This window comes from Anomaloglossus baeobatrachus, chromosome 5 (assembly GCF_048569485.1).
Source record: "Anomaloglossus baeobatrachus isolate aAnoBae1 chromosome 5, aAnoBae1.hap1, whole genome shotgun sequence".
Taxonomy (NCBI): domain Eukaryota; kingdom Metazoa; phylum Chordata; class Amphibia; order Anura; family Aromobatidae; genus Anomaloglossus; species Anomaloglossus baeobatrachus.
In genome coordinates, this window is record NC_134357.1 from 454214473 (window position 1) to 454238973 (window position 24501).

The following is a 24501-nucleotide window of genomic DNA, read 5'->3' on the forward strand; positions in this document are numbered from 1 at the left end:
AACAAACAGATTTTTATTTACATCCCACTAACGTTTGTGGTTGCCCTGCAAGTTCACGGGCTTGTCCATAAGGAGTCCCTTATGCAACTTTTTAAACGGTCCCCACGGGGACAACGGTGCCGGCAACGGCCGGTTTTCTCAATCACGGTTAATCAGATGACTATTCGGTTTCATTTCTTATCATCACTTTAAACTTTCAAACTTTTTCAAATAATCACAGTGGTGGTCCCAACGGGGACTGGACAACGGTGCTCCGCTGCCCTACTCCAAGTCGTAGGCTTCATCTGAGGGAGGGGGTGCAGAACTCACTCGGCGCTCCTGGCTGCCCCTCAGTTTCGCATCTAGGGCGAACCACCCCCTCTCTCCACAGTGCCGGGTATACTGCACGATGTCACCCGGCATCAGGTTACGGCCAGGGTGCTCCTCGGGCAGGTGGGCATTCACGTCCCGCCGGACTATAAACACTTCGGCCTCCAGGCCCGGTTCATAGATAAACCCATAGCCCCGGCGGACATCAAACCGCCTCACCTGTCCTTCATACAGCGGTCCCCGGACACGGAACGTCGCCTGGCGGAGGTTCTCCTTCTCCCGGATTGCACGGGCCACCAATTCCGCTTTCTTCTTGTCTCTTTCACCGATCTCCGGGCCCAACGGTACCGGCTCCCTGTCCCAATACGGTGCTGCTGCGAGCTCCAGCGCACGGGTCGGGCCCCGCGGGACATTCTGGACGCTGCCCACTGTCAGGGATCTGGGCGGCAGGTCCCGCGGCGTCTTGGCCTTGGGCGCCGTCTTGCAGCGACAACTTGGCGCAACCTCAGCCGAGGTGTGGGGGATGGGCACAGGGGCTTTCCGCGGCTGGGCCTTCGGCTCGGAACGGGTCATCAGCTCCGGCTCAGGGGACTTCTCAGGGGCTGCCTCCGGTGCAGACTTCGGGGTCTTCCATGGCAGCACCTCCGACTTGCTATGCGCTCCGGCTACAGGTCGGCCCGCCGGGGCGGGCATGCTGGGTATCGCTACCGGTTGCGGTGGCAGCGGGCCTAGTGGCGGGGTCACAGCTTCCGAGACGGGTGGCGAGAGAGGCAACAGAGCGAGAGGGCTTGGACCGGGTCCCGCAGCCGCGATGACCGGCCCTTCAAGGGCATCGGGGAGTGGGTCACTCACCCTCCCTTCCTCGGCTTCCTCCTCGCGTCTCCGCACGGTCGCTACCACGTCCGCCATGTCGGCCTCCCACTCCTCCATGAGGAGCTGCATTTTGACCTGCAGCCTTTGATAGAGCTGCGCGGTCCGGATCTCCACCCACGCCGCGGTTCCCGGCGCGGGAGCTACGGTGCTTCGGGACGGCATCCACATACTGCTGGCGACTTCTTCCAGGAACAGGGTGACTGCAGAGTCCTGGCGTCCCTGCTTTTATAGCTGCGTTCACATGCAGCCAGCCGCCATCGCGTCCCCCTTAGCTTCTTTCCGGCCCCTCCTCTATCGGGGCGGGGTTTTGGCCTTCGCGCCTCTGCTACTCGAAAAGACGCTCGAGCGGGTACTCTTCGCGCCAAAGATGGCGGCTTCTGAAATTTTCTGGCCGGACACTTCCGGCAGTACCAAGGCGCACCTCTACCAGACGGCAGAGCGGTAAGATCCTGTTCGTGATGCCAAGTTGTCGCGGGCGGAGGAGGGGACGCCGCGCTCTCCCACTGCTCGGGTCCGACTGCCGCAGCTGCTGCGGCCTGCTGCTGCTCGGTGGCTCGAGCGATGGGCCGGATCCCGGGGACTCTAGCGGCGCTCCTCGCCCGTGAGTGAAAGGGGGTTTGGGTGTGGGGATTGTTTATTGTCCGTGACGCCACCCACGGTTGTGGTGATTGAGTGTACACCACCGCTGCTCTGGCTGGGGATCCCGGGAGTGATGGTATGGAGCAGCCAGTTGTTGTGTTACCCCTCCGTGGGTAGGGGTTGTTGATCCCGGGCCCAGTAATGGAGTTGGGATGGTGGACAGGCGGGCTAGGGGGCCTGTGGAGGTGCAGGGGCGCAGGGGCAGCGCTGTGCCGTACGGCACGGAGGTACTCACTCAGCCAGTAAACACGACACAGTTCTCGGTAAACGAACGGCTGGTTGGACGGGTCCCTCAGACGGTTACGTTGCCGATGTCCCCTGCAGTTGACGGTGACGGTCTCTTCCCTGCACCTATGTGTTGTTGTCTGGTAGCGATGGGTTCCCACCGGTAACCCGCTCCCCAGCTTGGATATGAACCGGAGGAGCTCCACTCTTGCCCGCAGGCGCTGGACCTGGGAAACTGGTGCCTTGGCGGTGGCGATGTCTCCCCTTAACGGTTGGACTGTTGCCTTCAAACGGGACTTGGTTGTTGGGAGACAGTCGTCCCCTTCACTGACGGATTTGGCAAATTATGGTGACTCCTAGCCTTGCCGGGATCCGAAAGGCCCCTGCCCTGGTGCTGACTAATCTTCGTATAGCGCTCCGGTACCGCCGGGTCACCACCCGTCCACGGTACTTTCGGCAACCTCCAATCAGTCTCGCCTGCAGACGGTCACCGCCGTCTGCCAACCTTGCTGTCTCAGTCCGGGGCACACAACCGGACCAACTTCAGGCTTCTTGCTGTCACTACTCCTACTTTCCTCCTTTACCACTTCACCAGCTTCACTTCACTTCCTTTCACTTTCAACTCTCAACTCTATCTTTACTCCTCACTCAAGCTCTTCCCTGAGCTAACTGCCTGGTTTTTCCGCCTCCAGAGCTGTGAACTCCTCGGTGGGTGGAGCCAACTGCCTGGCCCACCCCCTGGTGTGGACACCAGCTCCTGGAGGAAGGCAACAAGGATTTCGGTTTTGACTTAGTGTGTACCTGCAGGGAATGTGGGGTGCATGTTGTGTGGTGACCTGTGACCCCTGGCTTGCCCAGGGCGTCACACCATCCTTTCAGAGCGAAGTGACCCCGGGTCCGGAGGCGCTCGAGCCACCCACCAACGAGCCCGGATCCGAGAGGATTGGCTGCAGCCAAGCGCGGGGCGGTACATATCGACTCTTCTGGCGTCACAAACAGGATACTTACCTAATCACCTACCTGGTGAAGTGCTCCTTGAAGTGGAAGTCAGCGGTGACCCGTTGAAAAATTTCAGAATCCGCCATCTTGCCACCATCTTTTGGCACGAAGTTTCCCGCCAAAGCCGTCTTCCCCGCGAAAAGAGCGCAAGAGTGGAAGCCCCACCCCCTGGGTACTCGGCTGGGCAGAAAAGTGCGCAGCCGAAAAACGAAACTAAGCAGCAAAAGAACCCAGTGCCGCAAAAAGACCAAGGGGGAGCAGATGGAGGATGTCTGCTCCCAAGCCTGATGCCGGCCCCGCGCCGACCACTGGAGCGGCGGCGCCCGCAGAGAATGCTGCCGGCGAGGAGGAGGTTACAGCTCCTGCTCCGGTCGCAGGAGTGGCGGGTCCAGAGGCTCCGGTGGTAACTCCCCGTGCAGCAGCTGGCGGTGAACTGCCTGCTGCAAGAAGGATGTTGGCCCCGGCAGTCCGCCCGGCCGCGACGGGAACAGCGCCTGGCTAAGAAGGCCTCCAGACTGTCAGCTTGGAGCCAGAGTGGGCGACCAACGAGGAGGCTGCAGCTCCCGCCCTGGACATTGGAGCTGAGGCGGCATGGGATCGGTTGCCGCCGGGCACGGCGACGTGGTTGGAGAGGAAGCTGACGCAGTTCTGTATCCAGGTACAGGTCGAGTCGATGCAGCAGGCCTTGGGCTGGAAGCAGGAGATGCAAAAGATAGTGGCTGTGGTGTGGGCAAATGAGAGACCCGCCTCCTGGAAAACACCCTGGCAGGATAAGGCCGTGCAAACCCTTCCAGGTCCGCCGACCTGTCAGGAGACCGGGCCTGCTCACGATGAAACCGGCAAGCCCCAGATGTCCCAGTGCCCAGAAGAGACAGCGTCGTCTGTGGGGCTGTCCCAGATCTCCGTGCAAGACTTGGGGGTAAGGAGGGCATACATGGGTGCTCAGCTGCACATCCGCCCCTCTCCACCACCCTCTGACCATGAAGAAGAAGAGTGTTAAGGTAGCGGTGCTCGGCTACCATACTGCCCTTCCCCGTTGGGACTTTGTTTGATCTCATTATTGCCCCGTTTGTCATAGACATGGCCGATAACTTGCAGGCCACTCAATAACTTTTGGGCTTGTAAATAATCCCGGACCACCCTTTCCCGTCCTACAGTCTCCGGAGAGGCTGGTTGGAGGAAGGGCCTGCGGCAGAGGAGGCCGAGATCCCGTCACCATGCAACCGGGGACAACCCTCCGGGTCAGGGGTCCCCTGGATGTGGGGCCTCTGAGAGACTGCCGGGTAAGTTACTTTTTACCCAGCCCGTATGGGCAATACCCAGACTTGACCCGATTCCTGGACTAGGGAAAAGGGGTGCTGACCTGGTTTTAGAGGCAGCATAAAGGCTAGGCTTGCTTGGGTGGGCAAACGGAAGGACCCGGTCCCATCCCGTTCCTGTTAATAAAAGTGTTTTCATATGTTTGCAACGTTAAAGATATATGCCTCCCGCAAGGGAAGAATCCATAAAAGAATGCTTAATGTAAATAATGTTATTATAAATGTAAATGTTTTCCCGTTTTATCTTTTCAGTTACAAAAATAAACTGGTGGTGGTCGGGCAGCCCGCGGACGGTCTGCATTTAACCAAGGGGGAATGTGACGCACTGGACTAGCCATGTAGTCACAGACAGGCCCTTGCACAAACACCCGTCCCCCTAAAAAGGTAACAGCAGCCAACCTAAAAACCTTGATCACCCCTCTCGAGTCTTGACATTCACACCAGGGGGTGGGGCCAGGCGGTTTGCCACGCCCACCGAGGAGTTCGGATAGCCTGAGGTGGGAAAACTACAGTCAGTCAGAGGAAAGGAGTAGGAGAGAAAGGAGTTGAGTTCTGGAGGAGGAAAGAGAGAGGAGTTGAGAGGAGTAACCGTCTGATAGGGGTCTGGGTCGTAACCTGGACACCCATTGGCCAGGAGGCAGACGGTGGTCGCCGCCTGCAGGAGCCGGGAAGACGGCCTGGTGGAACCGTAAGAGACCGGGACAGGGTAGTGGCCCGCTGGTCCCGAACCGGGGAACCGACTGGAAACTGGAGCACAGTACTCAGACCTTGAAACGAGGTCCCGAATCTACCGGACTAAGTTAATTCACTGATTGAGGTCTGGACTTTAGGTCCTTTCCCAACCAAGTCCCGACTGAAGAGACAACAGCCCAATGAGGGGGATAGAAAGCCACCGCTCAGGCAGAGAGATCCCACGGACCAGCGTCTGCGGGCAAATGGACTCTCCCGACACAGACACAGCCGGGGAGCGGACTCCCGTCGCTGAAGTGCAGGCAGTCCACAGCTACAAAACAAGGTGCAGGAGAAAGGCGGGGACCACCAAACCGGGTGGAAGACCAGAAGCAGCCGGCTGCGGGCACCGACCACCATCTTTTTGGTTTACCAGAGACTCCGGTGTATCTGTCAGAGTGAGTACAACTGTGCCCTCGGGCCGCCCACCGCCCTGCACCACAGCAATCCGTCCGCACCCTCACAACCGGGCCCGGGACCATCACCCCCTACCCACCTGGCTGCGCAACACCGACCCCGGGGGCCTAGTAAACAGCAGCGGTGGTGCCTACATTCAGCACAACCCGTGGGTGGCATCACAAACTTAACTAAAAACCACGGCCCCGGCCTAAACCTAACCCCTACGTAGCACCAGCATCCTTTCAGAGCGAAGTGACCCCGGGTCCGGAGGCGCTCGAGCCACCCACCAACGAGCCCGGATCCGAGTGGCTCAGCTGCAGCCGAGTGCGGGGCGGTACATTAGCAGCAAAGAGGGGACCGGGACATATTCCCTTAAATAGTCCACGCTGCCTGCAGCAGGACCCAGACACCAGGAGGACCTCCACGCAGGGGAGAACCCACATACACCATAGTCCAAAGGTGGAGAGTGGCACCAGGATGGCTGGCACAGCCATCAGGGACACGGGCGCACCTGGAATCCAGTACGTCCCCAGGGCATGAAGCCAGTAAGTAAAAATAATCAAACTGCACTCTCTGTCTGGACTGCTTCATTGTGCTGCGCGCCTCCACGTTCACCCTTTACCAACCCCTTGGGAAAAGACCTGCTCGTGGAGGGCTCCACCATTCACGCTGCCCCCATCCATCATCCCTAGTGGGTACCGGCTGCCCTACTATCCCTGGCCGCAAACCGCGACTGGCGTAGTCGGACTTTATTTTTTCTTTTTCTATTTCATTTAAAACTGTTCGACGGTGCCCCTGGGTCCTGGACCCCTCAAGCCACGGACCGTCAGGATCCGAGCAGCTCGGCTGCCCGGGGCGTGACACTTCTACCTTGACCACAAAAGGCAAATCAACCTAAGGTTGACAGAGGACTGGAGCCTTAGGAAAGGCTGTCTTGAGAACAGCGAAGGCCTCAACAGCCTCTTTAGACCAGGAAGTAAAGTCAGTACCCTTCTTGGTCATATCGGTAAGAGCCTTTACAATAACTGAGACATTAATAACTGAGACCCTTTACCCCAGAGCATGGTTTTCACCTTAATGACTGGCCCATTTTTTGCAATTCTGACCAGTGTCAATTTACGAGGTTTTAACTCTGGAATGCTTCAACAGATCCCAGTGATTATGAGATTTCAAATTTTGAATTTTTAGGCCCTTAAACAAACACAAAAATAGTTAAGAAATATAATTTCCCACATACAGTATCTACTTAAGTTTATCAGCCTCGTCTCCTTTTTCCAACACAATTTACAAAACCATTTATTTTAGGGACATTAAATTTGAAGTGATTTTGAGAGGCCTATGTGACAAAAAATACCTAAAAGTGACACCATTCTAAAAAGTGAACCCCTCACACTGCTGAAAACCACATGTTAGAAGTTTATTAACCCTTCAGGTACTTCACAGGAACTAAAGCAACATGGACGGAAAAAATGAAAATTTTCCTCAAAAATGTTACTTTATCCTCAAATTTTGCATTTTCACAAGAGTAACAGGATAAAATGGACAATAAAATTTCTAGTGTAATTTCTCCTCAGTACGCCGATACTCCACATGTATTGAAAAATAACTGTTTAGGTGCATGACAGGGCTCGTAAGGGAAGGAGCGTAATTTGGTGCTTCACAGTTTGGCAGTGAAAATGAAAAAAAAAAAATCACATTTTTAACACAAAAATGTTCTTTGGATTTTTGTTATTTTCACAAGGGTAACAGGAAAAAATGGACCATATAATTAGTTGTGCCATTTCTCCAGAGTACGCTGATACCCCATATGTGGTGAAAAACTGTTTGAGCAAATGGCAGGGCTCAGAAGGGAAGGAGCGCCATTTGACTTTTCTAACGCAAAATTGTCTGGAATCATTAGCAGATGACATGTCGCATTTGGAGAGCTCCTGATGTGCCTAAATTCTAGAAACCCCCTACAAGGGATCCCATTTTGGAAACTAGACGCCTCAAGGAACGGATCTAGATGTGTGTCTTGAACTCCCAGGTGATTCACAGAATTTTAGATCTCCCAATTGATAGTAGGATTGTGTTTAACCAACCAGGACATGCCTTACACCAGTTTAGTAGGTAAAGAAGGAAGGACCATGAGTGAAATGGATTCTGTGTGCAACTCTGACACCTTCATGCACACATTTTCTACCCTAGAAGTAACATGACTTTGAGCAAGAGGAGAATTATCAATTGCCATCACCTGAATAGGAAATCCGAGAGAAACATAGTAGCCACATTCAAATTACTGTCAATGAGATCTAAGGTGGAGCCTGTATCTACAAATGCAGACTTGAAAAGAAACCAAATTTGGTACTCAAAGACACTAGTAGAAAAAACCCAGATGTATGCATAAAAGATCATTTCAGACTCTAAAGCTGGTGTCACACACAGCGACAACGACAACGACGTTGCTGCTACGTCACCATTTTCTGTGACGTTGCAGCGACGTCCCGTCGCTGTCGCTGTGTGTGACATCCAGCAACGACCTGGCCCCTGCTGTGAGGTCGCCGGTCGTTGCTGAATGTCCAGCTTCATTTTTTGGTCGTCACTCTCCCGCTGTGACACACACATCGCTGTGTGTGACAGCGAGAGAGCGACGAAATGAAGCGAGCAGGGAGCAGGAGCCGGCGTCTGGCAGCTGCGGTAAGCTGTAACCAGCGTAAACATCGGGTAACCAAGGGAAGACCTTTCCCTGGTTACCCGATATTTACCTTCGTTACCAGCCTCCCCTCTTGCTGCCAGTGCCGGCTCCTGCTCTGTGCACATGTGGCTGCAGTACACATCGGGTTAATTAACTGTAGCAAGGAGAGCAAGGAGCCAGCGCTAAGCAGTGCGCGCGGCTCCCTGCTCTCTGCACTGTGACATGTAGCTGCAGCACACATCGGGTTAATTAACCCGATGTGTACTGTACCTAGGAGAGCAAGGAGCCAGCGCTAAGCGCGGGACCCTGCTCTCTGCACTGTGACATGTAGCTGCAGCACACATCGGGTTAATTAACCCGATGTCTACTGTACCTAGGAGAGCAAGGAGCCAGCGCTAAGCGCGGCTCCCTGCTCTCTACACTGTGACATGTAGCTGCAGCACACATCGGGTTAATTAACCCGATGTGTACTGTACCTAGGAGAGCAAGGAGCCAGCGCTAAGCGTGGCTCCCTGCTCTCTGCACATGTAGCACAGCGACGTTATGATCGCTGCTTCTGCTGTGTTTGACAGCTAAGCAGCGATCATAACAGCGACTTACAAGGTCGCTGTTACGTCACCGAAAATGGTGACGTAACAGCGACGTCGTTGTCGCTGTCGCTTAGTGTGAACCCAGCTTTAGAACCTGTGTCATTACACCTTCAAATCCCTTTTGTTTTCTCTTTAAGAAATTCATTCTTTTACTTGAAACGCTGAATCATAACATGATTTGTACGACCACAATACAAGCAAAAATGCGCATGGGATCCCAGTTCAATTCCTTCCTTGGCCTCTCGGAAGGCCCAAACTTTCATAGGCTCATCCGTGCCCACAGAATGAGAGGAAAGAGTAACTGAAACACCTTTAAATGTCTCTGTATCCCTAAGACATCTGTCTAATTGAACAGCCAGTGACTAGAGATGAGCGAAACCGTGGAAGTTCGGTTCTGCGGGTTCAGCTAGACTTTAGATAAAGTTCGGTTTGCAACCCGGATTTGACCTGAACCTGAATGGAAGGCACTAATGGGCAGTTGAGGTCTCTGCCCACATACACCCAGCCATAAATAGAATACATTTCCACTTTTTTTTATTTGGTGCACACTACATCCGATCATGCTGTTGTTATCCCCAGTGCGTGCCATTCAAACACTGCAAGCGACTTGCACCGAGCCGAGCATCGAGCGTACCCAAGCACAGTGATGCTCGCGCGAGTGGTTTACATACGTAAAGTGCCTAAAGTCTGGGGTTTTTTTGTAAAGTCTGTGTTCGGTATGAACACTGAGCCTCGGGTTCGCTCATCTCTACCAGTGACATTGTGTCCTCCAGTGAACACAGGGATCGATTATAAGCCATCATGTCTCTGATCTTACTTGAAACTCTCTGACAAAACCGACTGCAGAGAGCTGGATCATTCCAGGAGATGTCCACTGCCCAACGTCTGAACTGGGAGAAATTGTCCTCCCCTCTATGATTACCCTGAACCAACCTGCAGATGGATGTCTCAGCAACTGCAACCTTATTGAGCTCATCATAAATGAGACCCGATGCAGAAAAAAAGCGTCTACAGAGGTAAATTTTGGATAATCCTCTGAAAAAGAAAATGCCCAAATCTGAGGATCCACATGAACCAAAGACATAACAATGCCCACACGGTGAACCTCCCCTCCAGAAGACAGTGGATGGAGGCAAAAATATAGTTTACACAAAGAGGTAAAAATGGAAACTTACTTCGGCCCCCGTCAAAACAGTCTTGCAATTTTACCATAGGTTCAGAGGCAACCTTTGGATGATATAAAACCTCTGCAGCGGTGGTGAGTGCATCTTGTTATTGTTTAATCCCCACCACTTCCAATGTTTGGGATTGCAATCTCGTGGCCAAGGCTTTTACAGCGCCCATAGGAGGAGAAGTTAGCTACTTCCTCTCTCACTGATATGATTTTTGCGCTATGCTTCTCCTAGGTTACAGTAAATAAAAACCACTATGTAAAAGTTAAATATGAGGAAGAAGACTCTGGATGGGTGTGACACATCACAGATGGGACCATGGAGATCTGGTCAGCGATGCCAGCCATAGAGAAATATCATGATTTTACCATGACCTAAAGTCAACATCTACCTCTATCCTTAAAGAGGATGTCCGCTGGGTAGGTGATAACTTACTGATTGGTGGGGTCAGACTGCTGGGACCTGCATTGACTGACAGAACGGGGAATTGTTATCTCTAACTGGGCACTTTTAGAAAATGGATTTATTACAACAAATTCAATGACCGACCTTTGCTCCATTCATTCTCTCAGCAGTCGGACATTCACCAAATAACTTGTTTTCACCGGACAACCCCATAACACTTAGAAGTATAAATGTATCTTCTCTATTGTGTTATTACTTTTTTAATTTATTTTTTTCAGAATGAAAGTGTTTGTGTATACAAGAATATTGAACACACCATGTCATCTCCTTCCTGGGGGGCTACCCCATCTCTGGGGTTTACTGCTGCTAATTATACAGATCAGCGCAGACGGTTGTACAAAGCTGACTGGAAGACTCTGCTCCGCATTGAGACTCCCGGACATGTAAATAGCTGGGTTCTCGCTGCTGGTATCTGATAATTGGCCACGCTCGCCTCCTAATTGCAGGCAGAGGTCTGACAAGGGAGCTGAGATAATGGGCGGTTTTAGGTTTCATTGAACAGAAGGCGTAAATCTAACCGTATCATTTAGCACGTTTTCCCTGCCTCTTGTAAATATATATAATTGTATTTATATCATCGCAACTCTGACACCAAATCTGAGCAGCGGAATACATGGAGGGTTATACATTAATTTCCAGAATCAGAATTGTGTCATGTAAATATTATATGAAGAAAGCTAGTATGAAGAGCTTACAGTTACCTGAATGGTTCCAATAGTATTCAGTCCATAATGAGCAGCAAAACCCCGGTATGTATATATATATATATATATATATATATATAAATGATGCAAATAAGAAAGCCGCGGAGACACCATCATATGTTTCTCAACGCTGCCAGCGTTGAGAAACATGTGATGGTGTCTCCGCGGCTTTCTCATTTGCATACTTCCCAGGGGGCTTTGCTCTAGAATCACTGCGTTGAGAAACACGTGATGGTGTCTCCGCAGTGGATATGTTGATCTCTCTAAGGTCAACAATGCTTGCTTATATATATATATATATATATATATATATATATATATATATATATATATATATATATACACACATACAGTGGAATGCAAAAGTTTAGACACCACTGTTCAAAATTAGTTATTGTGAACAGTTAAGCAAGTTGAAGATGAAATGATCCCTAAAAGGCATAAAGTTAAAAATCTCATTTGTATTTTAAGCAAAAAATAATTACCGTAATTTCATCTTTTATATCTTAACAAAACTGTTTGGGCACTCTACATGGTTAGTACCCTCTTTGGAAAGTATCACAGCTTGTAAAAGCTAAGAGTCTTTGAATTCTTCTTTGAGGGATTTGAATCCACTCTTCCATGGAAAAGTCTTCAAGTTCTGTGAGATTCCTGGGCCGTCTTGCATGCACTGCTCTTTTGAGGTCTAGCCATAGATTTTCGATGATGTCCAGATCAGGGGACTGTGAGGGACATTGTAAAACCTTCAGCTTGCGTCTTTTAAGGTAGTCTATTGTGGATTTTGACATGTATTTAGGATCATTATTTATTTGTAGAAGCCATCCTCTTTTAAACTTCAGCAATTTTACAGATGGTGTTATGTTTCCATCGAGAATTTGTTGAAATTTCATTGCCTTCATTCCTCCCTCTACCCGTGAAATGTTTCCCATACCATTGGCTGCAACACAACACAGTCCTAAAGCATGATTGATCCACCCCCATGCTTAATGGTTGGCAAAATGTTCTGTTCCTGAAATTTTCTGTCCTCTTTTGTCCACACATACCTTTGATCATTTTGGCCAAAGAATTCTACTTTAACCTCATCGGTCGACATGACTTGTTTCCAAAATGCATCAGGCTTGTTTAGATGTACATTAGCATACTCCTGTCTCTGAATTTTATGGTGAAGACACAGGAGAGGTTTTCTTCTTATGACTATTCCTTGAAGGCCATATTTGTGCAGGTGTCTCTGAACAGTAGAACAATGTACCACAACTACAGAGTCTGCTAAATCTTCCTGAAGATCTTTTGCAGTCAAGCAGGGGTTCTAATTTGCCTCTCTAGCAATCTTACGAGCAGCTCTCACAGAAATTTTGCTTGGTCTGCCAGACCTTATCTTGACCTTTAATGTTCCTGTTAATTGCCATTTCCTAATTACATTTTGAACTGAGGAAAGGGCAACTTGAAAACATTTTGCTATCTTCTAATAGCCTTCTCTTGCTTTCTGAGTCTCCACCATTTTCATTTTCAGAGTGCTAGGCAGCTGCTTAGAAGAATCCATGGCTGCTGTTTTTTGGCACAAGGTTAAAGAAGCCTGAGTGAAATTTGCATTACCTGGCCTTTCCTAATGATGATAGTGAACAAGTCATAACCCTAACAGGCTAATTAAGGTCTGAAACCTTGGACAAAGTTATCTGAACACATAAATCTCCAAGGGTGTCCAAGCTTTTGTATCTGCCCTTTTTCCTTTATGTAATCTTTAAAATTTAAAAGATTAAAATAATTGGGGTTTTTTTGCCTAAAATACAAAGGAAATGTAAATACACTCAAATTTACGCATACCAAAGAGGACCTGAGTGGCAGCATACCAGAATAGCATGTTTCTCATTGGAGTGACCCTTGACATAGGCAGCCTGTGTGAAATATTTTGAAGAAGGTCATATATGACCGAAACTGATTGATTGTCACACAGAATACTACGCCAGTCAATAATTATTTTTTTTTGCATTTCTACAAGTTTGTCTGTCTCTCTGTTTCTTTCACTGTCTGTCTTTCTATCTCTTTGTCTGTCTGTCTTTGTCTGTCTCTTCCCTGTCTGTCTCTTTCCCTGCCTGTCTCTTTTGCTGTCTGTCTCTGTGTCTCTCTATAGCTTTCCCTGTCTGTCTCTATCTCATTCCCTACCTGTCTCTCTATCTCTTTCCCTGTCTGTTTCTGTTTCCCTGTCTGACTCTTTCCCTGTCTGTCTCTTTACCTGTCTTCCCTTGTCCGTCACTTTCCGTATCTGTCTCTTTGTCTGTGTCTTTTTCTTTGTCTGTGTGTATCTGTGTCTGTCTATCTCTTTGTCTGTCTCTACCTGTCTCTGTGTCTGTCTCTTTCCCTGGCTGCATTCTGACATGCCAACATTCCATTCAAGGGAGTGACTGTGCAAGGGCGTTGCCTGGGATAGTAACTGTCTGTCTCCCTCTCGGTCTGTCTCTTTCCCTGTGTCTGTCTTTGTCTGTCTCTTTCCCTGTGTCTGTCTCTTTCCCTGTGTCTGTCTCTTTCCCTGTGTCTGTCTCTTTCTCTGTGTCTGTCTCTTTCCCTGTGTCTGTCTCTCTCTTTCCCTTTGTCTGTTTCTTTCCCTGTCTCTCTCTTTCCCTGTGTCTGTCTCTTTACTTGTGTTTGTCTCTTTGTCTGTCTCTTTGTCTGTGTCTGTCTGTGTCTCTCTCATTCCCTGGCTGCATTGTGATACGCCAACATTCTTCTGAAGTTCTGGTTGCATTGTGGCTCTCAGCTCCATTGACTTTAATGGAGGCAGTTTTTTTGTCGAATAACTGTAAAGTGCAGGGTTAAAATTTCCCCTTAAAACAGTCTATGATGTTCCCTGAGGCAAATGAGGCGTCTGTACAAAATTTAGTGATTGTACATGCGACGGTGTAGATTCCTTTAGCAGACAGATACACATACATACATACATACATACATACACACACACAGATTTATATATTAGATGATGCATGTTGGTATAACCTTGTTATATTCTGTATATAGAGATGGGTGGACTCACAGAAAATCGGGACCGGTGGGTCCCTGCTAATATTTTTTAAAAATCCGGTTAGTGTCCGGAATTCGGTACCCATATAAGTCTATGGGAAACAGGATCCAGCGATTAAAAATGTTGGTGGAAGGGATAGGGGGATAAGAGCGCAAGCTGTGTACTCACCAAAGCTTCGTATCATGGCGGGCCACTGCTTCCAGGTCGCGCATTCACTTCCGGAGATGCGCGCGTCTAGATTGTGCACTAAAAATAAAGGTAGATACTAGAATGTACGGGCTCCTTCCAGGTATGACGTAATTTGTCACATAATAGGTGGGGTGTGTTCAAAATGCAGCCTAAACGAGCCTAAACATACTGGCAGAGCTGCAATGGATGGTTTAGTTCAAAGCATATTCATATGTGTGAATGGCCCAGACACAGTGCAGACCTCAATCCCATTGAGAATCTGTAGCAAGATTAGAAATTGGATGAAGGTGTCTGTGAACAGCAATCTCACTGAACTAGAACCATTTTGCAAAGAAGAATGGGCAGAAATTTCCGCCTCTAGAACTGCAATGCTCGTAGAGACAGACCCCAAAATATGTGCTGCAGTAATTGTAGTAAAAGGTGATCTTACAAAGTATTCACTCAGGGGGGGGGCTGAATACAAATGCACATCACAGATTTCAGATTTACTGTATATTTTTTAATTACAGTTAGGTCCAGAAATATTTGGACAGTGACACAATTTTCGCGAGTTGGGCTCTGCATGCCACCACATTGGATTTGAAATGAAACTACTGTAACATCCTCCTCTGTGGCCTCCCTGCCAACACGCTTGCCCCTCTCCAGTCCATCCTTAACTCTGCTGCCCGACTGATCCACCTCTCTCCTCAATACCACCCCGCTTCTCCTCTCTGCATGTCCCTCCACTGGCTTCCAATCCTCCACCGTATCCAATTCAAACTTCTAACACTGACCTACAAAGCTGTGCATAATCTTTCCCCTCCGTACATCTCCGAACTACTCTCCCACTACACTCCAACACGTCACCTCCGGTCCTCCCAAGATCTCCTCCTCTCCTCCTCTCTCATTCGCTCCTCACACAACCGACTCCAAGACTTCTCCCGAGCATCCCCAGTCTCCTGGAACTCGCTGCCTCAACACGTCAGACTATCCCCTACCCTTGCAAACTTCAAACGAAACCTGAAAACGCACCTGTTCCGAAATGCCTACAATCTACAATGAACTCGCTGCCGCCCGACCACCGTGCGGAGCTGCCGCCCGACCACCGTGCGGAGCTGCCGCCCGACCACCGTGCGGAGCTGCCGCCCGACCACCGTGCGGAGCTGCCGCCCGACCACCGTGCGGAGCTGCCGCCCGACCACCGTGCGGAGCTGCCGCCCGACCACCGTGCGGAGCTGCCGCCTGACCTACACCCCACCTATTGTCTCCTCCCCATAATCCTATAGAATGTAAGCCCGCAAGGGTAGGGCCCTCTTCCCTCTGTACTAGTCTGTCTACTGTAACTTGTATACGTATTTTGTATGTAACCCCCTTCTCATGTACAGCACCATGGAATTAATGGTGCTCTATAAATAAATAATAATAATAATAATAAAAACCTCTACAACAGAATTCAAGTGCAGATTGTAACGTTTAATTTGAAGGTTTGAACAAAAATATCTGATAGAAATTGTAGGAATTGTACACATTTCTTTACAAACACTCCACATTTTAGGAGGTCAAAAGTAATTGGACAAATAAACCAAACCCAAACAAAATATTTTTATTTTCAATATTTTGTTGCGAATCCTTTGGAGGCAATCACTGCCTTAAGTCTGGAACCCATGGACATCACCAAACGCTGGGTTTCCTCCTTCTTAATGCTTTGCCAGGCCTTTACAGCTGCAGCCCTCAGGTCTTGCTTGTTTGTGGTTCTTTCCGTCTTAAGTCTGGATTTGAGCAAGTGAAATGCATGCTCAATTGGGTTAAGATCTGGTGATTGACTTGGCCATTGCACAGACTGGAGCTCTGTAGGGTGCACAGATGCTCCGGGAGGCCGCGGCATGAGACGGGACAGGGATCAAGGCAGCAGGACGCCCAGACAGGTGAGAACGTCAATGTCCTTGCCAGTAGAGGGAAGTAGGAGCATGCGAGGGTGCTGGCCTGGACATTACAGTGCCAAAATGCGATGTACACTGAAAAGCCATGGCTTGCATGGTTGTTGTGCACAAAAGAAGCCTCCTAAAGCCCATGCACAAAAAGCCTGCCTACAATTTACCGGGGCTGATGCTGAAAAATATGAAGACTGGTGGGATTCTATACTCTGGAGTGACGACAAAAGATAAATGTTTTTGGAACTGATGGCTTTAAAACTGTATGTGATCTCAAAACTGTGAAATACAAAAAAATGCATGGTGTCTACAATATACCATGGTGGTGGCAATGTCTTGATGTGGGGCTGCTTTAGTGCTGCTGGTATCGAGGAGCTTCATTTCATTGATGGTACCATGAATTCTCAGATGTACTGCTATATATTGAAAGAGAAGATGCTGCCATCACTCCGTGCTCTTGGTAGATGTGTACTTTTCCAGTGTGACAATGATCCAAAACACATGACAAAAGGTATTTGCGAATCATGTGAGATGTATCCTCTAAAAATCCCCCTACCACCGTTCATATGAAATAACCAGACTACACACGAGGGTTGGATTAAATTGGCCACAGCAGCCTTTTATTGCACAAACAACGTAAGATAAACAGTATAAACCATATACCCAAAATTTAGAGGGGTGGTCCTCGAAGACCCAAACTTAAGACAGATATAATATGATGACTTTGGCTCAGGTCATACCTTATAGCCTCTTTGCCCCAGCTCAGAGGCACCTGTTAAACAACCTGGCCAATAAGCATAAACCAATACTCACGGGCCCTTCAATCCCTTAACCCGGGATTATTTCATTAGCCGTTGCCACTTAGTTAAGTTCACCTAGTGGATGCAGAAACTCGTGGATTCTTCCACACTGATTCACCATTAGCCAAATCCACCAACTTTGAGGACCTCCCGCCATGCCCCACTGCTATGACATAGAAGGTGCAAATTCACATGATACTAACCTGACGTAACAAACTTCCTTTCCTATGAAAACGATCTCTTTGTAGGAGCCATGCATCGATCACAATGCAGGGTGGGATGTGGTCATTTTTGCATCAACTAATTTACATAAAACAGAAGATTTTGTAATGAAAGTTATATATTAACCTTACTTTCATATTATACTTAAAAAAATGTTGTTAGAAACTCAGCCTTGTCAAAATTTTGGAAATTTGTGACATAAGGGGGTGTACTCACTTATGCTGAGCACTGTATATCATGCTGGTAAGACCGGACATCTTCTGTGTATAATTATATACAGCACAGACCAAACGTTTGGACACACCTTCTCATTCGATGAGTTTTCTTTATTTTCATGACTCTGAAAATTGTAGATTCACATTGAAAAACTGTGAATTAAAACATGTGGAATGAAATACTTAAAAAAGTGTGAAACAACTGAAAATATGTCTAATATTCTAGGTTCTTCAAAGTAGCCACCTTTTGCTTTGATTACTGCTTTGCACACTCTTGGCATTCTCTTGATGAGCTTCAAGAGGTAGTCACCAGAAATGGTTTTCCAACAGTCTTGAAGGAGTTCCCAGAGATGCTTAGCACTTGTTGGCCCTTTTGCCTTCACTCTGCGGTCCAGCTCACCCCAAACCATGTCGATTGGGTTCAGGTCTGGTGACTGTGGAGACCAGGTCATCTGGCATAGCACCCCATCACTCTCCTTCTTAGTCAAATAGCCCTTACAAAGCCTGGAGGTGTGTTTGGGGTCATTATCCTGTTGAAAAATAAATGATGGTCCAACTAAACGCAAACCGGATGGAATAGCATGCCGCTGCAAGATGTTGTGGTAGCCATGCTGGTTCTGTATGCCTTCAATTTTGAATAAATCCCCAACAGTGTCACCAGCAAAGCATCCCCACACCATCACACCTCCTCCCCCATGCTTCACGGTGGGAACCAGCCATGTAGAGTCCATCCGTTCACCTTTTCTACAAAGACACGGTGGTTGGATCCAAAGATCTAAAATTTGGACTCACCAGACCAAAGCACAAATTTCCACTGGTCTAATGTCCATTCCTTGTGTTCTTTCGCCCAAACAAGTCTCTTCTGCTTGTTGCCTGTCCTTAGCAGTGGTTTCCTAGCAGCTATTTTACCATGAAGGCCTGCTGCACAAAGTCTCCTCTTAACAGTTGTTCTAGAGATGAAAAGGTGTGTCCAAATTTTTGGTCTGCACTGTATGTATAGTTGGTATAAGTTATTCAGCTTGTATATAGTGATATGGAGCATGCTGGTACAGCCTGGGTATATTCTGTATATAATTTATATGTACAGTTAGTATAAGTTATACATCTTCTTGAATATAGTGATATGGAGCATGCTGGTATAACCTGGATATCTCCTGTATTTAATTACTGTATATATGTATAGGGTATAACCTGGGTATCTCCTGTATATAATTATACTAGCTGTAGTATCCAGCGTTGCCCAGGATAGTAACTGTCTGTCTGTTTCTCTCTCAGTCTCTGTCTGTCTTCCTCTCTGTCTCCCTCTCTGTCTGTCTCCATCTCTGTCTGTCTCCCTCTCTGTCTGTGTCTGTCTGTCTCTCTATCTCTTTCCTTGTCTGTCTCTTTTTCTGTGTCTGTCTGTCTCTTTGTCTGTCTGTCTCTTTCCCTGTGTCTATCTGTGTCTGTGTATATCTGTGTCTGTCTGTTTTTTGCCCTGTCATGAGATCGTGAGAGGGAGGATAAAAAGTTCCTGGCAGATCAGTACTGCACTTCCCCATGATTAAGCATTAGCGAAACGGTCATTGGGGGCTTTTGCCTTTAGAATCCTTCATCTGTGAGGCTGCACTTGACACTTTAGATAAGTATGTGTTGATTTATTGCAATATTTTGTAATTCTTTTTGGAATCTCTGTACCACTTTGGTTTGATTTACTGCCCGATATGGCCTTCTTGCACCCGGGAACAGGATTCCCATTGTAGCCTGCATGTTTACATATCTGTTTCACTTATCTCTCTAAATGAGTGAATATCTGGTGCCTTGCTATTAGCTTTCTGTGCAGTTTATCAATCTTTCCCACCACAGCCTTGAAATGTATTGTGTAATGTTATGATCTGCACTGATTTGTGATTTAACAATTTTTGGAAATTTTCTACATATTTAATAAAAAACTATTTTATAACATATACAAAGCACTCTTTTTCTTTTGGCTTTGCTTTTTTTTAATCTGTCTGTCTCTTTGTCTGTTTGTCTCTGTCTGTCTCTTTCCCTGCCTGTTTTTCTTTGTCTGTCTCTTTCCCTGTCTGTTTCTTTCCCTATCTGTCTTTCTCTTTCCCTATCTGTCTGTCTTTTTCCCTGTCTGTCGGTCTGTTTCTTTCCCTGTCTGTCTCTTTCCCTGTCTGCATTGTGACACGCCAACATTCCATTCAAGTTATACATCTTGTATATAGTGATCTGGAGCATGCTGATAAAACATGTGCATCGCTTGTATATAATTATATATGTACAGCTGGTATAAGTTATACAGTACATGTTCTGTATATAGTGGTATGGAACATGTTGGTATAACCTGGGTATATTCTGGATATAATTATATATGTACAGCTGGTATGTTATACATCTTCTGTATATAGTGATATGGAGCATGCTGGTATAACCTGGGTATATTCTGTATACAATTATATAGATATATAGAGCTGGTATAAGTTATACATCTTCTGTATATAGTGATCTGGAGCATGCTGGTATAACCTGGGTATATTCTGTATATAATTATATATGTACAGCTGGTATAAGTTTTATATCTTCTTGTATCCAGTGATATGGACCATCCTGGGTATAACCTGGGTATATTCTGGATATAATCATATATGTAAAGCTGGTATAAGTTAGACATCTTGTATATAGTGATGTGGAGAAATTCTGGTATAACCTGGGTATATTCTGTATATAATTATATATGTACAGCTGGTATGTTATATATCTTCTGTATATAGTGATGTGGAGAAATTCTGGTATAACCTGGGCATCTTCTTTATATACAGTGCCTTGAAAAAGTATTAAATACCTTGTGAACATTTCCTCAGTTATTTCATGTTACACCCACAAACTTAAATGTATTTTATTGGGATTTTAGGTGATATACCAACACTAAGTGGAAGTATTTGTGAAGTGTAAAGGAAATGATAGATGGGTTTTCTATATATTTTAATAATATAAATCTGAAAACTGTGACGTTCATTGTGTTGGTATAGCCCATAAAATCCCAAAAAATAATATTTAAGTTTGTGTAGCTAATGTGAAAAAATGTGGAAAAGTTCATGGGGTATGAATACATTTTCATCTACCGCTGTAATAATTTATACATCTTCTTAGATATAAGATATGCTGGTATAACCTGGTCACCATATGATATAGATGTATATACAATCTTTACATTTGAAGCAATATAATAGCGTTTTTATCACATTATCGTTACAACTTCACCTTATTGCCTCTCCTTACAGTTCTGTACATTCCAGGATAAACTCTCCATTGTCGGCAGCCGGGCGGCTTGACCCTAGATTATTAATCCTGGCATCTATCATGGGCTGTAGGGGCAGTGGCGGAGAGGCGCGATCCTTCCAATGCCTCAGCGGGAGATGAGATGTCTGGAGGAATGTACAGAGATTACCTGAGTTTATCAAAGGTGTGTATCTAATGACTCAATGGCAGCCTGATAAGCCGTCTCCTTGGGATAAGAGCTCCACCACTTTTACCTGGGGAGGTGTTTACACCTGTTGTACCGTTGGATATTATTACCATGTTCTTTGTATAATGACATCACTGTGACCGTTGGGAGATGTCAACAGAGCAATCGGTGATTGCCAGACAAGTGATTTGTGTTCTGGCTCAAAGTTCAGACTCATCTGTGCTATTTAATTCACGTGAATTTCCAACCTCTGGACCTTTATACATCAATGCAACAAGCTTCTCTGTATAGTATAGGATGGAACTTCCTTAAAAAATATCCAGATCATAATGCTTTATGGCGCTGTGGATTTCATTCTTTGGTGGACCTAGGAGTAGCACAAAAAAGCAGTGACAACTTTTGTGTCCACTAAAAGGTGCGCAAAATGACAATGATGAGGGTGGTGACAATTTCATGAAACCTTGATAAAGTCAAGGGTGGGGATTAGAGATGAGTGAACCCAAGGTGTGGTGTTCGGTGTTCATACCGAACACAGACTTTACAAAAAAAAAAAACAGATTTCGGGTGCTTTACATATGAAAACCACTTGCGTGAGCTTCGGTGTGCTCAGGTACGCATAGTATGCGCAGTACGAGCCGCTTGTAATGTTTGAATGGCGCACATTGGGGGTATTAACAATGTGATCAGATGTCGTGGGCAACAAAAAAAAATTGAAAAACGCTCCCACCCTCCACCGGAAGTGATCGGTTTATGGCTGGCTGCATGTAGGCAAAGACCCGAACTGCCCAATTAGTGACGTCCATTGGGGTTCAGGTCAAATCCTGGTCCCAAACTGAACATTATCTAAAGTCAAGCTGAACCCGCCAAACTGAACTTCCACAGCTCTGCTCATCACTACTGGCAAGTCCATGGGATAGACCTCTCCTCCTCAACAAGCATCACTACAGTTGCAATCAAAATTATTCAGCCCCATTAAGGATTTGGTTTATTAGCAAAATATTCAAAGTTTCTGCTGTTTGTAATAAACCGATCAAACAAGACCAATGTGAACAGCTGGACACAACTAAGATAAGTGGTTTCTCCAAATTCACCAGAAAATACCTCCATTACTGACTACTTGTCATGCTCCCTGGTGCCCGTGCCACGCTCCCCGGCTCCCCTGCCACGCTCCCCGGCTCCCCTGCCTCGCTCCCCGGCTCCCCTGCCACGCTTCCCGGCTCCTCTGCCACGCTCCCCGGCTCCCGGACCTCGCTTCCCCGCTCCCGGGCTCTGCTCCCCGGTCCCCCGCTCCTCAGCCTCCATACTCCCTCACCTGCCTCTTCCAGGCAACCCGGTCCCCGGTCCCGGCGCCCGTCTGCTGTTCTGAGCCGGCCCGGCACTCCTGCCTCCTGTACACCGCATCCTGCCCTGGCTTCTGGCACCCGGGCCTCGCGCATGCGCATTAGGGCGCGCGCGGTCATTGACCTTTTCTTAAAGGGCCAGCGTCCTCCAACAGGATATTGAAGATGCAGGTACAGGGTATATAGGGGGTTCCTTTCCAAGTGGGCGGGGCCTGTTCTTCGTGTTTGCTAAGCTAGGAGTCAGGTCTCCTTGTGTTTGTGCCATACTTACCTATCTGTCTTGTAGAGTCGCCCCCGTCTCGCCAACCGGTCCTGACGACTCCCGACTCCCGAACGGTGACTGCCTGCCATCCCGTCAGTCCCTACCATCTCCGATCCCTGCATCCGTGTGGTGACCCACCTCCTCGCTCCGTTGGTTCCGGATTCTGCCTGACGTCATCTCGGCCTCCGAACCTGAGCTCCGTCACCCGGACTACCTTCAGTGACTCCGTGGTCCCAGGGACTTCTACACTCCTCTGAACGGACTGTCCTGCTACCTGTAGTGCTCCGGCTACCGGGCACCTTGCCCTCGGTGAGGTGTTCAGCCCAGTGGATCCACCTCCTGAGTCTGCCCCGTCCACCTGGCCCTAACAGTAAGAACAGGCCATGGATCCCGCCGAAGCACTAGCGGCCCAGCTGGGCACCCTGCAGCAGGAACTCGTATGACAGCGCGAGACCCAGACCCGCATGCTGGCCTTCATGTCCTCTGTGGATACCCGCCTGAACACGCTGCAAGCATCTGCCACGTCCCTGGCATCTCAGGTTACTACTGCACAGTCCACGGCCACGGTTCCCGTGGCGGCTACCTCGGAAGCTTCTAAACTCCGCTTGGCCTCTCCACCCCGATATGCCGGAGATCCCAAGACCTGCAGAGGATTCTTAAACCAGTGCTCCCTCCATTTCAAGCTGCTTCCGCACTTGTTTGCCTCCGACCAAGCCAAGGTGGCGTTTGTGATGTCCCATCTAGAGGGTGAGGCACTGGCCTGGATGAACCCCTTGTGCGAGAAGGAGGACCCTGTGACCACTAACATCCAGGACTTCCTGCAGGCATTTAGAAACACCTTTGACGAACCCGGACGTGCCGCTGCATCCGCCTCATCACTCCTCAGGCTACGTCAGGGGACCATGACGGTGGGGCAGTATGCCATCCGCTTCCGCACTTTGGCCTCAGAATTGGGGTGGAACAATGAAGCCCTCACCGCCGCCTTCTGGGAAGGACTCTCCAGCCGTATTAAGGACGAGCTGGCAGGCCGCGATGTTCCTTCCACCCTGGATGCCCTGATCGCACTAGCCACCCGCGTGGACCTCAGATTCCAGGAACGATCCAAAGAGGTGTCCCGTGAGAGACGTCCGATACAGCATTCCTCTCCTCCGCAGAAGCCCGCCGTACTTCAGTCAGCGTCGTCTGGTGTCTCTGTCCACGAGCCCATGCAGATTGACCGTTTGCGGCAGTCCGAACAACGCCGAGCAGAACGGCTCGCCAAGGGCCTCTGCTTCTACTGCGGAGAGAAAGCACTGTGGAAGAGAAGCGCAATAGGGTCTTACCCCAGAAAAATGGGGGAAAAAACACGGAGGGTGGACTTACTCACCTATAGGGGTTGTGAGAGTCACAACGCCTATAACAGCATGTTAAGAATCCAAGCCACGGCAGCGGACCCAAAATTGGCAGATAACAGAGAGTTGTAGATAGGGATGTCAAACCGCGCCACTGACTCAGCCGATCCAGGAGATTATGGATTGATGTTGCTTTTATTCATTACACAGATCAAGTCAACGCGTTTCGGGGGTCGCAGCCCCCTTCATCAGGACAGACTGGCAAGCAAAACAAATCTGCTGTACAAGGAATCCTTCCAGCAATATATACCTTACTGATGACGTCATGATCCACCCACTTCTGAAAAAATCGGCGGGAATCCATACATAGAAAAAAATGTGTCATCATCTATTACATTCAGCCTTTCTTATAGTAAATCAATGCACCATTATCATATCTGTCCTGACGACTAAGAAATAAAAATTAAAATTCGGTTAAAATCAATAAATAAATAAAAACATGTGTTTGTGCAAAATCACAATGTGTCCCTCTTTTTTATATATAGTGTCAAAATGATTGTAGGGAAACCATGCAAATGTACAACTAGACAGTCACAACATTGCCTAGAACTTCTCTAGGAAAGTGTCAATTGATCAGAGCTGCTGGGTTGTGATCGTAAATTCAGCCAGCGCTA

The 24501-nt window shown here is 48.0% G+C and overlaps 1 long non-coding RNA gene across 1 annotated transcript in view; it reads left to right on the forward strand.

The window, feature by feature from the left end:
• Nucleotides 1-23287, forward strand: part of LOC142310313 (uncharacterized) — a 30951-nt gene extending 7664 nt beyond the window's left edge. The window contains exons 2-3 of the long non-coding RNA XR_012754123.1: nt 20710-20891; nt 22521-23287. This is a non-coding gene — a long non-coding RNA (uncharacterized LOC142310313). The remainder of the gene's footprint in view (nt 1-20709; nt 20892-22520) is intronic.
• Nucleotides 23288-24501: the final 1214 nt, after the last annotated feature.